This window comes from Nipponia nippon, unplaced genomic scaffold, assembly GCF_047370975.1.
Source record: "Nipponia nippon isolate SJK-2023a ecotype South Korea unplaced genomic scaffold, ASM4737097v1 scaffold_5, whole genome shotgun sequence".
Lineage (NCBI taxonomy): Eukaryota > Metazoa > Chordata > Aves > Pelecaniformes > Threskiornithidae > Nipponia > Nipponia nippon.
Genome location: NW_028262369.1, coordinates 55,141,204 through 55,155,031, shown reverse-complemented (window position 1 = coordinate 55,155,031; position 13,828 = coordinate 55,141,204). Strand labels below are relative to the sequence as shown.

Here is a 13,828-nt window from a genome sequence, read left to right as displayed (position 1 = left end):
TACCCCGGAGTGAGGGTGCGGGAGGGAGCCCTGTGGAGACAGGAGGGCCTTGCCTCGGCCCTATTCCCTGTGGTCTGTGAAGGATCTTATTCCCCCCCACACCTGCTGCCTGAGGGACAGTCCTGGTATGTCCTGAGGGACAGTCCTGAGGGACAGTCCTCTTGGTTTGACTGGTCGCTCCCCTTAATTTGACTGGTTGCTGATGTAATTTTCCAATTAGCAAAACCACTAACCACTTGTGCCTTGGGAAAGGAATTTGGGAGGGAGCTAAAAGATATGAAAGTGTTCATATAAGTAACGAACTGTGGAAAACTAATGGCTCTAACCTTGAAGAAGAGCTAACAAGCCGATAAAAGGGAACATCTTGGCACCAAAGACTGGACAGTGGCCAGAGAAGCATGAAGTTTGATAAAACTGCAGAAACTGGGTGAAAGGTAAATGTGGCAAGGGGAGATTGCAATCACTAACTCAATTCAGGACCGAAAAGACTTGCCCCCCCCCGCCCCGAAAGGAGCATGCGTGCTAATTTATATAGCAAGCAAGGCTAATTTAAATACTGTAAACCAATAGTGTATGAAATGTTAATCACTAATCAATAAGTGTAAATTTAGGCAGGTTTATACTAATCATGTAGCCTGATAAATGTGCTGTAGTTTGTATGACGGTGTACGTGCTTGATTTGTGGAATTATCACCGAACACCCTGTGCAGAATCAACATCTCTATAAGAACGTTCACTTCTCCTCACTCTTCTCCTTTTTCCTCACCGAATACCCCTCTTGGCAGGACCAATGCTGAATCCAGGACTGGTGATTCTCTTTTCCCCTCTCTGTCTCTCTCTCTTTCACTTTTCCTAAGGTGATTAAGTTGTTAAAGTTGTTAAATTGTAGTCAACTACTGCATGGTCTACCTTGACTTTCCATAAAGCTGCATAGCTGGGGTAGATAAAACCGTGAGAGGGCTGGCGGGTATCGAATATTTGTACTCAATATTTGTCTCTCTAGAAGCTTTCTATTAAAGCTGGTGTTTGTGTACGGACCTTGAGTGTTGGCCCACCTTAATCCACAGCGAGAGGATTTGCAAATCTTAGTCACTCCTCCCCCATCCTCCCCAGGTGGGACGTGACAACAAGGAATATGCTAGTTTGGTTAGATTAGTTAAAAGCATGGGTTTTAAACAGATCTTAAAGTTTTCCAATAAAGAATAAAAAAAGAATTTTAAATATTCATCACCAAACCAGTGCTGTAGCAGCAGAAAAAAAGATAAAAACAGAAAAAAAAATAAAAAGAACAGAAAAACTTAGATATCTCATTCTATGTGTTATGAACCTGCCCACAAAATAGCAAGAACAAGGGGTCCTGAAATCTTTTCCTTTTCTCTAATCAGTGGCATGCATTCACTTGCTTCCTAAGGAGAAGAACAGAATCTGGAGTCCTTCATGCCATATTCAGCAAAGGAGACCATGCAGATATGAGCAACAGCCCTGGGAGTACATCTGGATTGTACATAGGAATGAAGAATAAAGAAGCGCTAAGAGCAATAAGAGGTCTTTATTGCCTGTGACACGCTCACCAGTGAAGGTGAAGTACTTCATGAAAATTACCTAAATGCCTTGGGGAATTTCAGAATTTAGATAAAAACATCTGATCCCATTTCTTCTTCCACACTGAGTTTGCTCAGCTGGCTTTTCCCGAGGCGTATTTCTGCTCAGCTTTGCACAGGGTCTTTGCTGAGGTATCATTCAGCAATTTTTCATCACTAATGAGGACAGGGTCTGAACAGAGCATCTCCTGTAGCAGTGTAAAGAGATGACATATGCCTGGCAAGTGTAGACAAAATGCTGTGTGGACTTGAACCAGAACCAGTTATGAGCTGACTTTTTCTGAAATGTGTGCTATGGTGCATCTGTCTTCAGCAGCCAGCATGACAAGGTGTGCACACACTTGTGTAAAGAGGCCTTCCATGAGTCATGCATGAGTGCAAAGGGGCAAAATATTAATTTCTGAGAAACATAAGAAAGGTGCCATTTGTCTGAACTATTTTTAGAGCCCTCAGATTCAGAAAGATTTTTTCTCAATGCTTTTTCCTTTCAAAGGCATTCAATCCGATCTCCCTGCCTCCCATTTTATAATTGACATGCCTCTTCTTAGGAAAGCAGGAGAGCATCATGAAATACTACTATTTTTATAGTCTTTATTCAGTTCTCTTAAAATTAATCATTATGCTGTACCACGTTTTCTATACCTGCCAAACTGTAAACCTTTCAAAAAAGCCATGAAAACATTGGGGTTGGCATATTGCTTGCCCTGTAACTCTGTTGCTTGCAGATTAGCAGTTTGTCAAGCAGCAGCATGAATAGGCAGATATCACAGTAAACACTGAGGTTTTCCAGCAGTAATGTTCTTGAAAGCTGTATATGCAATACACTGGCTTCTGTGGGCACTTTAAGCAAAGTGCATGTTTTTCAGCTTGTTGACAGAGATGTGAGAAGCTTTTTATCCTGTCTAGTGTATTCATTACTTTAGTTAACCCATTCTCACACATATTCCTTTTCCTGAACCTCCCAGTCAATCACAAAGAAAGGGTAGGAAACACAAGGACATTTCTCTCTCCTGTCCTGCTTTTCACTATCCAGCAGCAGTCAAAACATTTTCCACTTCTTCCTCCTGATACTCCAGAAAGAACAGATAGCATGTTATGAAAAGCTTTTGGGATAAGCTAATAGAAATGGAATAGATTGTACCTTTTTACCTCCCCTTTCCCATCCCCTAACTACTTTTTCTCCTTTGTTCCCTGTTTTGCTAGGTCTGCAGAGAAATTTGGCATTTCTGGTACCAATGCTAAGATAGTCATGGCCTTACCTGGTGTTACTGATGCAGTCCTCTAGGTGCTGTTGGCCTTGCAAGACTGCACTTGCCCAAACGCCCTCAGTTGCTCCCTTCCAGTTATCTATGAAGCTTGGCCATTGTCTCACATAACTGACCTTTATGTGGCTGTGAAAATCCAATCACCTCTAACAGCTCTGTTGGACATTTTTGTTGCCTTGTCACACTTCTTTGTCACGTTCAGCAGTTTCCCATGCCCTACCCAGTAGTTTCCCACATCCTGTCTGGTTAGCTCAGCTGTGGGCTGGGACCCAATCAGCAGCTTAGCTGTTTACCTCTAGCCCTAAGAGTTTCATGATAGGCCTACAGACAGTCCCAGTATCCCTGGAAAATTAGATGTCTCCAGACACCTGATAGTCACTACCTTTTAGGTATGCTTAGACACAGGAGATCTGGGATGACTGCTTCTGCAAGGTATTTGCCTTCACAGTCAGCAAGTCCTCTCTGAAGAGCAATCACAAGGCTATCTTCACCTGCAAATATAAACATAGACTTCTAGACTCCCATGAATGGTGTGGTCCAGGTCTGAGGAATGAATTTAGAACACGAGCTGCAAAAGCAGCTGAAAACTGTGTTTTTATTCTGCCTCTACTTGCGTACAGAGCATGTCACAGACCAGAATGGTAATTCTGTTGAGGAGCTATTTGGTAAAAAGCAACACAATTTGTAGGACTGCTTAAAGAACCTTTTCCTGTTAAAGACTGAGAATAACCACATACTCGTTTTGCCATTATGACAGACTTTTTATTATGTTCTCAACATGTTTTATTTTGGAGGAAAAATTTTCATATTTTTGCTGGAGCTGGCAGCTGAAACAAGTTGATAGAAAGATCTCAATTAAGAGACATTCCATCTACATGTTCTTGACCCAATGTATAAATCAATTTCAGGTGACAGAAATAGTCTAATGTTATCCAGCCTCTAATCCAAACAGCCTTTGTCTTCAAGCTATTCACTACTTCTTAGCTAATTTCGGCTGATATATATATAAAAGACTGCCATTTGTTAACACCCTTTTTTTGGGTTAGCTTGTTCAGGCACCATGAGCCAGGTACACAGAAACTCTGGAAGCAGGATATGTGTGACACAAAAGATAGTCAGGATTTAAGGAGCTATTAGGCTGAGCATGCTCACTGCTCAGAACAAGGACTCAGAGACTCTTTTCTGGCCAGGCAGGCATCGATCAGGAGGGGACAGATTGCAGCTCTGCAACACCTGAATGGGTCCTTGGTGTTGCTGAGCTGCCATGCTCCACCAGCTCCATTGACATGGGCAGCCCCGAGGACTTGAGCTGAGAATCTGACAGCTCCTATCCCCCACTAGCCTCCCTATTTTTTCCCCATAAGCATTTAATACCTTCTCATGTTGGCGATTTTCTTCTTGAATCCTTGAGCTGCTAGCGTTCCCTATCTCAGCTGTACGACCTCTTTCTGTAATTTCACCTCTCTCATTTTCCTGCAGACTTTTCATAGCTCTTGCTCACAACTCAGCAATGTTCTCAGAGGCCTGAGTCAAGGTTAAGTACCGCGCTGTACCAGAACAGGGCTTTGTGTCCTTGGGTTTGCATCCCTCCCGCAGGGAGGAAGTTTTGGCAGAACTTACTGAGTGATAGAGTCACAGTTTTCACTTCAGCAAGAACTATAGTAGGAAACACCACAGGGAAGGGTGGACAGGATCCATATTGTTGGAGAAGTCAGAGAATAAATCAGATCTATTGTACTAAAATAGCCCAAGGAAATATATTTTAACTGTAATAGTAAATGACTGAGAAAGTCAAATTACATGCTAAAAGCATGTAAATATTTACTAGAACACTGACTAGAAATATTTCCTCCAATCGATAATTTAAAAAAGCTCCTTAACCCTAAGATATCATTACCCAGAGCTAAATTCTTTGCTCATATTATGAGCATGCTGATTTTGAAGGTACTTAGTCCTAAAAAAATTGAATATTGTGCTGAAGTCTACTCTCCTGAAGTCCAGGGCTGTAATCTTCCTTTTTGTTTTTGTCCCTCCCCTCAGGATCCTGAACTCCATCTTCTGGGCATTTCAGCCAAGGCTGCCTTTGACCTTCATATCCGCAACAAGCTCCTCCTTGTCAGTGAGTATGAGGTCTTGCTGAGCACCTCTACTTGTTGGCTCTTCTGTCACTTGGGCCAGGAAATTGTCTTCCATGCTCTTCAGGAACCTCCTGGATTGCTTATGTCTGGCTGTGTTGTCCCTCCAGCAGATATCAGGGTGGAGGATGTCCCCCATGAGGACCAGGGCCTGCAAACATGAGGTCACTCTTATCTGTCTGTAAAGGGCCTCATCTGCTTGTTCTTCCTAGTCAGGCAGCCTATAGCAAACACCCACTACAATGTCACCCTTAGCTGTCTTTGTCTGCAGCTTTACCATCTGCTTATTTTGAGAGAACACCAGGCCTGGAAGAAGACATGCAAAAGAGTTGGTACCCATCTCAAAAATTGCCTGGGGAAAAGCCAGAGAGGGTTCGTACCTGGTGGTTATGCAGTCCTTTAAGAAAAAAAAGAGACCCAAAGAACTGTTGGGATGACTCTATCGAGTACAACAAAGGTGCAGCAGTCAATTTCCCACTTGTAAGCACAGGTCTGTGTATGAAACAAGGAAACAGAATTAAGAACAAGCATAACATATCCAACTTATGAAAAACCTTCAGCAATTTATCCTTCATAAATGATTTAAAAGGCCGTTCACCTCTAGCAATTTTGGTAGTTCAATCTACTAACCAATGGACAGGGTTGGGAAACCTTTTTTTCTATTAAGTACATATTACTTTCCTTTCTCCTTGCTCACTGAACTCCTGCTTTGATATCAGGGAGTACTTTAGTCCCTGTGGTATGGTCCCTCATGATGTGCTAATTCATCCTTTCTTCTAGCTGCTGTAGGATTTTTGAGCTTTATTTAGAGGGTGAGTGGAGTGACTTCACTCTGGTCTGCTGCAGTTACCACAAAGTGTCCTCGCAGTTGTACCTCTTCAGCAACAGTTTCCTCAGCTGCCTTCCAAAGCAGTGCAGAGAAAAACATCGCCCTTTCCTACTTATTTTGTTTGTTTGAAGAGCATACGGGAACAGAAAACTAAGATATATGTGCACCTCTGTAGGCTAGTGAAATTGTAGTGTTAAATAAATTTACAAGGTGGATATGGAAGCTGCTTATTTTTCAATCAGAAATTCGAAGACATCATTGCACTTACCTCACTCTCCCCTATGGGAAGGGAAAAAGCAATTGTTAGTGCTTTGAAATTCCACATGAATTCATTTCAGTTTTGTTTTTATGGCCCTCTGAAAAATAATTCAAAGAGAGCAGGGAGAGAAGGTTTTACTTTTATGGTTCTTCTATATATCTAAACTGACATGAATGGTAAGTAGCATAGCTATGATTAGAATGAAGGGTATGGGAGGCAGGGTCATCATCAAGTATTTATAACGGCAAGTTGTGTATTTTCCCTGTCAGAGAAGAATGGATGGGGAAGCAGTAAAGCTGAATTAAGTTAAAGATATGAAATGTCAGTTGGTGTTGAGAATCCTTGATGTTGGGTTGGTTTGAATAAACAAAAAGAAGGACAAAACTGTTTGAGAAGAAAAATATCATAGTTCCTTTCTTTCCAGTGACCAGTGAATTTATTCTGAATTAACAGTTGCACATTTTGACCTCTATTTTTCTGGTGCTTCAGATAATCAGCTTCTGACATTTAGTTCACATATGCTAAATAAGTGTTTTACTCAAACCCTAGATGTTGGAAGGGATAAAGGTGAATACAAACTTTAAATGCTATAAGAAATAGTTTTATGTGTTAAAAAATAAGAGAGTAGATGAAAAATCATGATCAAAATGTTTTAAGCACTGGAGCAAAGAGTTCTGCAAGATCTTCAAATATTTTACTATTTCAAGTGTAGGCAACTATACAGCAATTATAAATAAATATGCTTCACTAAGTAATAATTCTGTAGTGCATTTCAGCATACTTTATATTGAAATCACTGGAACTGCAGCATATGCTACACTATCCTAAAGAATTGGACTTTAGCTACTATCTTAACCATTTTTTAGTTGCTACTATGAGCTATGTAGACGTTATCTTTTTTAAGATATACTGTCCATTTTTCTTTAGAATATTTCTTTAGGAAAATATTTTTATTTTTTAGGAAGGAATTATTTTGTAAAATGCAAGCATAACCAAACTTGTGTTGCTGAAGGGAGTGAAATTCCCTTTCCATACTAGTGACACAGGCCACTAATGTGAAAATGAAGATCTGGAGGTAACTGATTTGCAGAATCCCCAGATGACTGTAATTTGTTGTAAAGATCAAGGTATTCTAGGGGCAACAGGAATAAGGATAGTAGGGCATATGAACTAAGACATGCTTCCTGGCAGACCCTAAAAGGATTGGCTGTACTTTGTCTTTTCAGGTAGAACCAAAATTTATCTTGCAAAAAACCTGAGGAGTAGTGCTAGCTGACATTTTTCTACATATGGCATATGTATATGTGTATGCACTTGCATGTAGGTCTATAGTCAGGGGAAGCAGATGCTTCAGAGATACAGTTTTTTTGATTTCACTTTCTACCAGCTCTCACTGAAATTGCAGGGGGCATAGGCACATCAACAAGCTAAAAACAGAAGAAGGCATGGATCTGGGACAATACAGAGACTTATCAATTTAATTACCTTGAAAGAACTTTTTGAACAACTGCATTCTCAAGGAAAATATGCTGTTAGTTACTTGCTAAGGTTTGTAACAAAGGCCTTAAAGACCGTATGTCAATTGGTCATTCCAAGTTTCCCAGAATAATTCAGGAACTACGAATATAAATATTGTAATTATCTGATTATAAAACAATTCAATTATCTCAGGAGTTTCCCAAATATTTAAAAAAATATAATTGAGTATTTTGATGATCAGGAAAGATATGCTCATGTTGATCGCTCCTACACGCATGATTTTGCATATTACTGTGAAATTGCTAAGAAAGCATTAAGGAGATGTGAAAATATTTGCAGGCTCAGAACAGAAGTGATTGACAGTAGTATGTATGGCTTTAGCAAAATTTTGGAGGACTGAGGTAAAAGTGTTTTGTGATTCATATTGAATATTCAGATTTCTTTAAATATGTGTAAATCAGCAACCACAAAGCAGAATCAACTACAATATACTATAGCCTATATCACAAATACACTGCCAGGTATTACTATATTGGAATCCCAGTTGTCACTTCTAGTAAGCTAAAAATACCAGTTTTGGTTAAAAGGTATTATCTAATACAGTTCAGGGGAAACATAGATGATGAAAACTACTTCTAATCTTTGAGCATTCTGTTTGACAGATTGAGCAATAAGTGATACAGATTTTTCCTAAGGGGATTAGCAGAGGATCTGGCATTGGCAATGGCATTACACTGTGAATATAGCCTGGTTTTAATTGCTGTTATTTTATTATACTACTAGGGATTAGATAATCTATTTAGTTGGAAAATGTGTATGCTTTGGACAAACAAAGTATTTCCTATTAACAGTAGCAAATCTCTTAATAAGGGCAAAATTACAAGGAAATGTATTACATCTTGAACTCGTCAGGGATTTCTTCCCTAAAATATTTTATACATGTCTTCTGACTTAATTTTCTTGGAAAAAATATAGTCATTTGAAAGAGAAAGCTTTGCGGCTAAGCAGAGAAAATGCTGAAGAAAAGCACACAAGAGCTAGGTTTTATTCTTAATACTGTCACTGATCAGTTTCATCCTCCTGTGTTTTTTGTCTCTTAGATCCATTCACTACTCTCTTGTCTATTTAGACTGCAAACTGTTTGGGTCTGGGAGTGTCTCCATACCTCTTCATACTGTGGAATTCATGCAAGTCTTAGGCCTCACTACTGAATTTTGCATTGACTTGACCTCCAAAACTGAGAAACTGTTTTACAAAGAATGTTCAGGATCCTGTTTCATCAAATTCCCTTTGCCAAAAGTCTCTTTTTCAGGAGTGTTTTACTAAAAAAAAATTTCCTTTACTTTGGCTTTTATTTATTTTTATGCCAGTGATGGAGCTCATTTGCTTCCTCTTGTACTTGCAACAGGGTGCCTGCTCTTTCTTTCAGATGTGCAGATCCATATTCCTTCAGCAATCAGGGGACCAGATCTTGCATCTGTCTATCAGTCTTCATGGAAAAGGTTTAGGTAAGATTCATGCATTGTCAGGCAGCCATATATTTTGTAGAGGCTCCTGCTGTTTCAGCTATTGTATTCCATAAAGCATCCTGACTGTTTCTTAGATTTTTTTCTGAATAATGTCATTGACAGCCAGGATTTCACCGAGGAGTTTTGTACAAACTCTCATCATAGACTTTATTATTTTATAAGCATAACTGACAGTGTTCTTGCTGGTGAATAAATATTACTGGAAGACTTATTGTGATGAAACTGGAATTTTGCTGTTCATTGCTAGAGATATGGGGGTACAAGCATTTAGCAGTCTTATAGGTAATGGACTATTTGATTCATCAATCACAGCAGCAGAACCTGAGCCTGTGCTTAAGAAACTGTGGAAAAATTTCCCATGGCCTTCAATGATCTTTTATTGGAGCACTAAGAAGGAAATCATATTTACAGAAAGTCAAGTCATAGGATTTTTTTTTTTTTAATTAGCTGTGACACTCTAAATGTTAAGTCTCATTACTTGTTTGGTTGGTATTCAGTCACACATCCTAAAATTAATAATATTAAATAAAATAAAGTCAGGTTACATTGAGAACTAGATAAATCAGTGTTAATATGATTTGAATTTGCTTTTTTTTTTTTCTTTATGTATTCAACACTGCAATAAAATCCTAATGGAATTTTCCCTTCAAAAGCGTAAATCCAGACTAACACTGTTAATGATAGTACAGAATTATGATTCAAAAAATAGCTTAATTTTTTTCTTAATGTTTTAATGAGATGTAATTGCATTATTAATACAGAAACTATTCATTGTAAGTTATAATAAAAAATTTCATGTGTTTGCAAATTGTAACTGGCAGCACACCATGCTAAAAAAAAAGAACTTACTGCTATTCTTTTACTGCTGATTAATGTTTTCTAATTAAACAAATTTCTTTCTTAAAAAAAGAAAAGAAAAGAATGAAAAGATGCGAATTCAGGGATATTCTGGAAAAAGAAATATGCACATGTATTTAAATGTAGCTATTTCATTACACATTTATAAAGACAGCATACCTATAAATTAAAAGCTTGTAATGTCTTTAAAAGATACTGTTGTTCCATTCAACAGACAGGTAGAAATGTATTTGATATATAGGGTATAAGATTTATCATAACCTTTCAGAATTAATTCCTTTTGCTCTGTAATGAACTTAATGATATTAATGGAATATTGGCACCAATACACATACTGTAAACATCCAATAGCTCAGTAAACAACTAACAAATGAGTTGCAGTAGGACCGCTATGTGTTGAATGAGCTATTAGTACAATATATCCCTTCTCCATTTAGAGTATATGTACTGTTAATTGTACATACAGACACTTTCCTGAAAAGAAGCTTTGGTTACTGCACTGTCAGAAAGTCCTGGAGACAGAGAAGACTTCTCTCTCCTCTCCTCTCACCTGCAGTGCTAACTTTGAGTAGTCTGCATTCTTCACCTTGGATTATTGAACCATTTATTCTGATTCTCTGTTAGCAATGTAGAGTTTGCCAGACCTTGGCAGTTTTGTTCCTTTTTGTGAAATGTGTTCTGTTTTAACTTCTGTAGGTTCTGACCACCTCTGTAATTTCCCTCCTTATGTCTTGCTTCCTTATACCCCTAATTCATGGACACATCTGAGTGAGTTAGTTACATAAAAACAGATTTGCTCTCCCTCCAAACCATAAAATGAAATTGTGGGTAGAAGCATATCTGACAGGTGCATGATGTCATGAGCATGATGTCAGCAAGTCTTTGGGAAGTTTGGATGTCTATCCTGATGTTGCTGTGTTAAATCCTGTTGTTATAAACAACCTATAGCTATAACAAACCTATACTACCTTCTGGAGCTAATCTTTCCTTATATATCAGGTAGATATATATATATCTACCTTATATATCAGGTAGATATATATATATCTACCTTATATATCAGGTAGGTGTGTGTGTTTTCTTTTCCCTTTCTGAGGTTTGTGATCAGCTTAAAATAAAGTCATATTTAATCTCAAAAGCAGGACTAAACATAGTATGAGAAAAAAAGATTTTATTTAAAAAAATGAACAAGATTACACATTTGTTTATTTTACTCAGAAATCCATATAAGCATCCTTTAACCAATGTTTCAGGTTCACCTGAAACTGCACTAGCCCAACAGCACCCTTCCTCACTCCCCTTTCTCTGAGGTCTCCCCTTGCCCTGCTCCCAGCTACATGGTCTCACTCAGTCTTTGGCCTGGCTTTAGCTCGTTCACTGAAAAAAAATGATTTTACCAAAATTTCAGAAAGCTGCCCTTTTATGCATACATGTATAAATGTATCTGTATATTTGCGATGGATAATATTCTGCAGTTCAAATTAATAAAATTGTCTAACATAGCTGGTACAATGTTAGAAAACAAGAGGATGAAAGAAGATGACAGTAGAAAGACGCTACCCTGTTGATAGCAGTGACTCGAGACTTACCCTGACCGCTTAGGCTGTAGTCTGAGCACCTGATGCTTCACAGAGCTTCTCTTACAGAGCTTGCTTTCCCTTCTAGGTGTCCCCATCAGATGCCTCGCTTGAGATCACATCACCCATCATCTTCTGCACAGCACCAAATCCCTCGGTTTATAGACAGGTTTTCATTTCTACCAGCATGAGAGACTTACATATCCTACATAAGAAAAAAACCCAACATAAACCCCAAACAAAAAACTTCAGTTGCTCAAAAGATCTGCTCAGGAAATGTGTGTCTGCATAGACAGAACAGAATAACACACAGCCTCAAACTCTTTATTAAGTTCATATGAAGACCCTTTGTAGAGCTAAAACTTGGAGCTCTATTCGTTACGTTGCATGACGAAATACTAATGTAGCAACAGTTTCAGAAGAACTCAGTCTTGGGACAAAAGCAAAGCAGATTTTTTTTGGGGAAAAAAAAATGTCTGGAGGTAGTCCACAAGAATGTTCATGTGGGATTGGGAATAAGGAATCTGTTCCTATGACCAAAGGGTGGGGTGACAGGATCATTGTCTACAGGAACAACTGGGACAGTATGTGTGAGTGTAATAGGAAGCTCCTGAATTAAAAAAAAAATATAATATATGTAGCATAATGTAACATATTCATTCATATTCTTAGTGCTGCAGATAATTCATGTTGGAACTATCTACCATGGATTGCACTGGATTTTCCCTCACTGAAAAAGTTATGTGTTTTTTTCTAAAACCCTTTTCTACCTTAAACAAAACCCAACAACTTGTATTTTTAGGAGGCCTGAGTAGGAACTGTGGAAGTAATCACTTCTGGGGTGTGCAGATCAGCTATCAGGAAGGATATTTTGAATTGTTCATAACAATGTGCCCAAGACCCATGAAAAGTGATTTTAAAAACATCAAGACTTTGCATAGATTCAAAGGCTTCAACTTCTCAGATAAAATTGTAGAAACAGGACTTTGGTTATCTCTGTAACTCTTGCAAAGAGACAGGATAAATTACTTTGCCTTATCTGGTGCCAAGTTTGTAAACAACATTAAGCTATTCTTTTTCCTCTGTCTCTGACATATACAATTATGAAATCAATTGAATATGTCTGGGGAAAGAAAGAAGAGCAAAGGGCAAGTGATTAAAATAAAATGCAAGGTGTAAAACAAAATTCACGTGGCAGGTTTAGAAAAAAAGGAATTACGGTTAATGCTGAGCTATGTAAAATTACAGTCTTTCAAAGCTGGAATTGAAATGGCAAGAGAAACCATAATTTTTTTTTACTTTTTAACTTAAGCAAATCACTGATTTTATATACTTGAAAACAGTTCAACAATTTTCAGTATGTTTAGAAGTGTATTTTTTGCTTCTACTAAACTTGGTCAAAGAATAACCTATATGAAATCTTCATGCAACTTGGTCTTTTTTAATTACCTTTCTTCTGGTATTTTGTTTTGGGGGGTAAATGCCATGCCTATTTTTAAGAATCTTTATGAATTCTGGATATTTGAAAGAATAATATTGACATACAAATAATTCTGTTCAAGTCTTTTCTCTGTACACACACCTTTGCCAAAGAAATAAGTCTGTATTAGTAATTTAAAAAGTACGAATAGTGTAGAAACTCACATACCGGGTACTGATGGGGTACAGCAAGATCTCACATGTTATATCATGGCACAAACTTCTATACCTTCTTTTGACAGAAAGAAGTCAGTTAAAAACATGGAACCATCACCTTTTGCAATATATTTGAAAAGGACAGTGAGAAATTGTCGTGGTTTAACCCCAGCTAGCAACTAAGCACCACGCAGCAGCTCGCTCACTCCCCCCTTGGTGAGATGGGGGAGAGAATCGGAAGGGTAAAAGGGAGAAAACTCGTGGGTTGAGATAAGAACAGTTTAATAATTGAAGCAAAATAAAATAGAACAGTTAAATAGGTAAAGCAAAAGCTGCGCAAGCAAACAAAGCAAAGCAAAGCAAAGAATTCATTCACTCCTTCCCATCGGCAGGCAGGTGTTCAACCGTCTCCAGGAAAGCAGGGCTCCATCACGCATAACAGTTACTTGGGAAGACAAACGCCATCATGCCCAATGTTGTTGTTGTTGTTGTTGTTGTTGTTGTCGTCGTCGTCCTCGTCCTCGTCCCCCTTCCTTCTTCTTCCCCCAGATTATATACTGAGCATGACGTCATATGGTATGGAATAATGCTTGGGCCAGTCTGGGTCGGCATCCTCCGCCCCCCCCCCCCCGGCAGTGCTCCCTCCCAGCCCCCCCGTGCA

At 38.5% G+C, this 13,828-nt stretch overlaps 1 long non-coding RNA gene across 1 annotated transcript; it reads right to left on the bottom strand.

Annotated features, from left to right (window-relative positions):
* Positions 1 to 4,933: 4,933 nt before the first annotated feature.
* LOC148052215 (uncharacterized) lies at positions 4,934 to 13,566 on the bottom strand. The gene is made up of 4 exons (XR_015699350.1): positions 13,181 to 13,566; positions 11,545 to 11,737; positions 5,382 to 5,493; positions 4,934 to 5,152 (listed from the first exon to the last, which is right to left on the bottom strand). It is a non-coding gene; the product is annotated as an uncharacterized LOC148052215 (long non-coding RNA).
* Between the last annotated feature and the right edge of the window lie 262 nt (positions 13,567 to 13,828).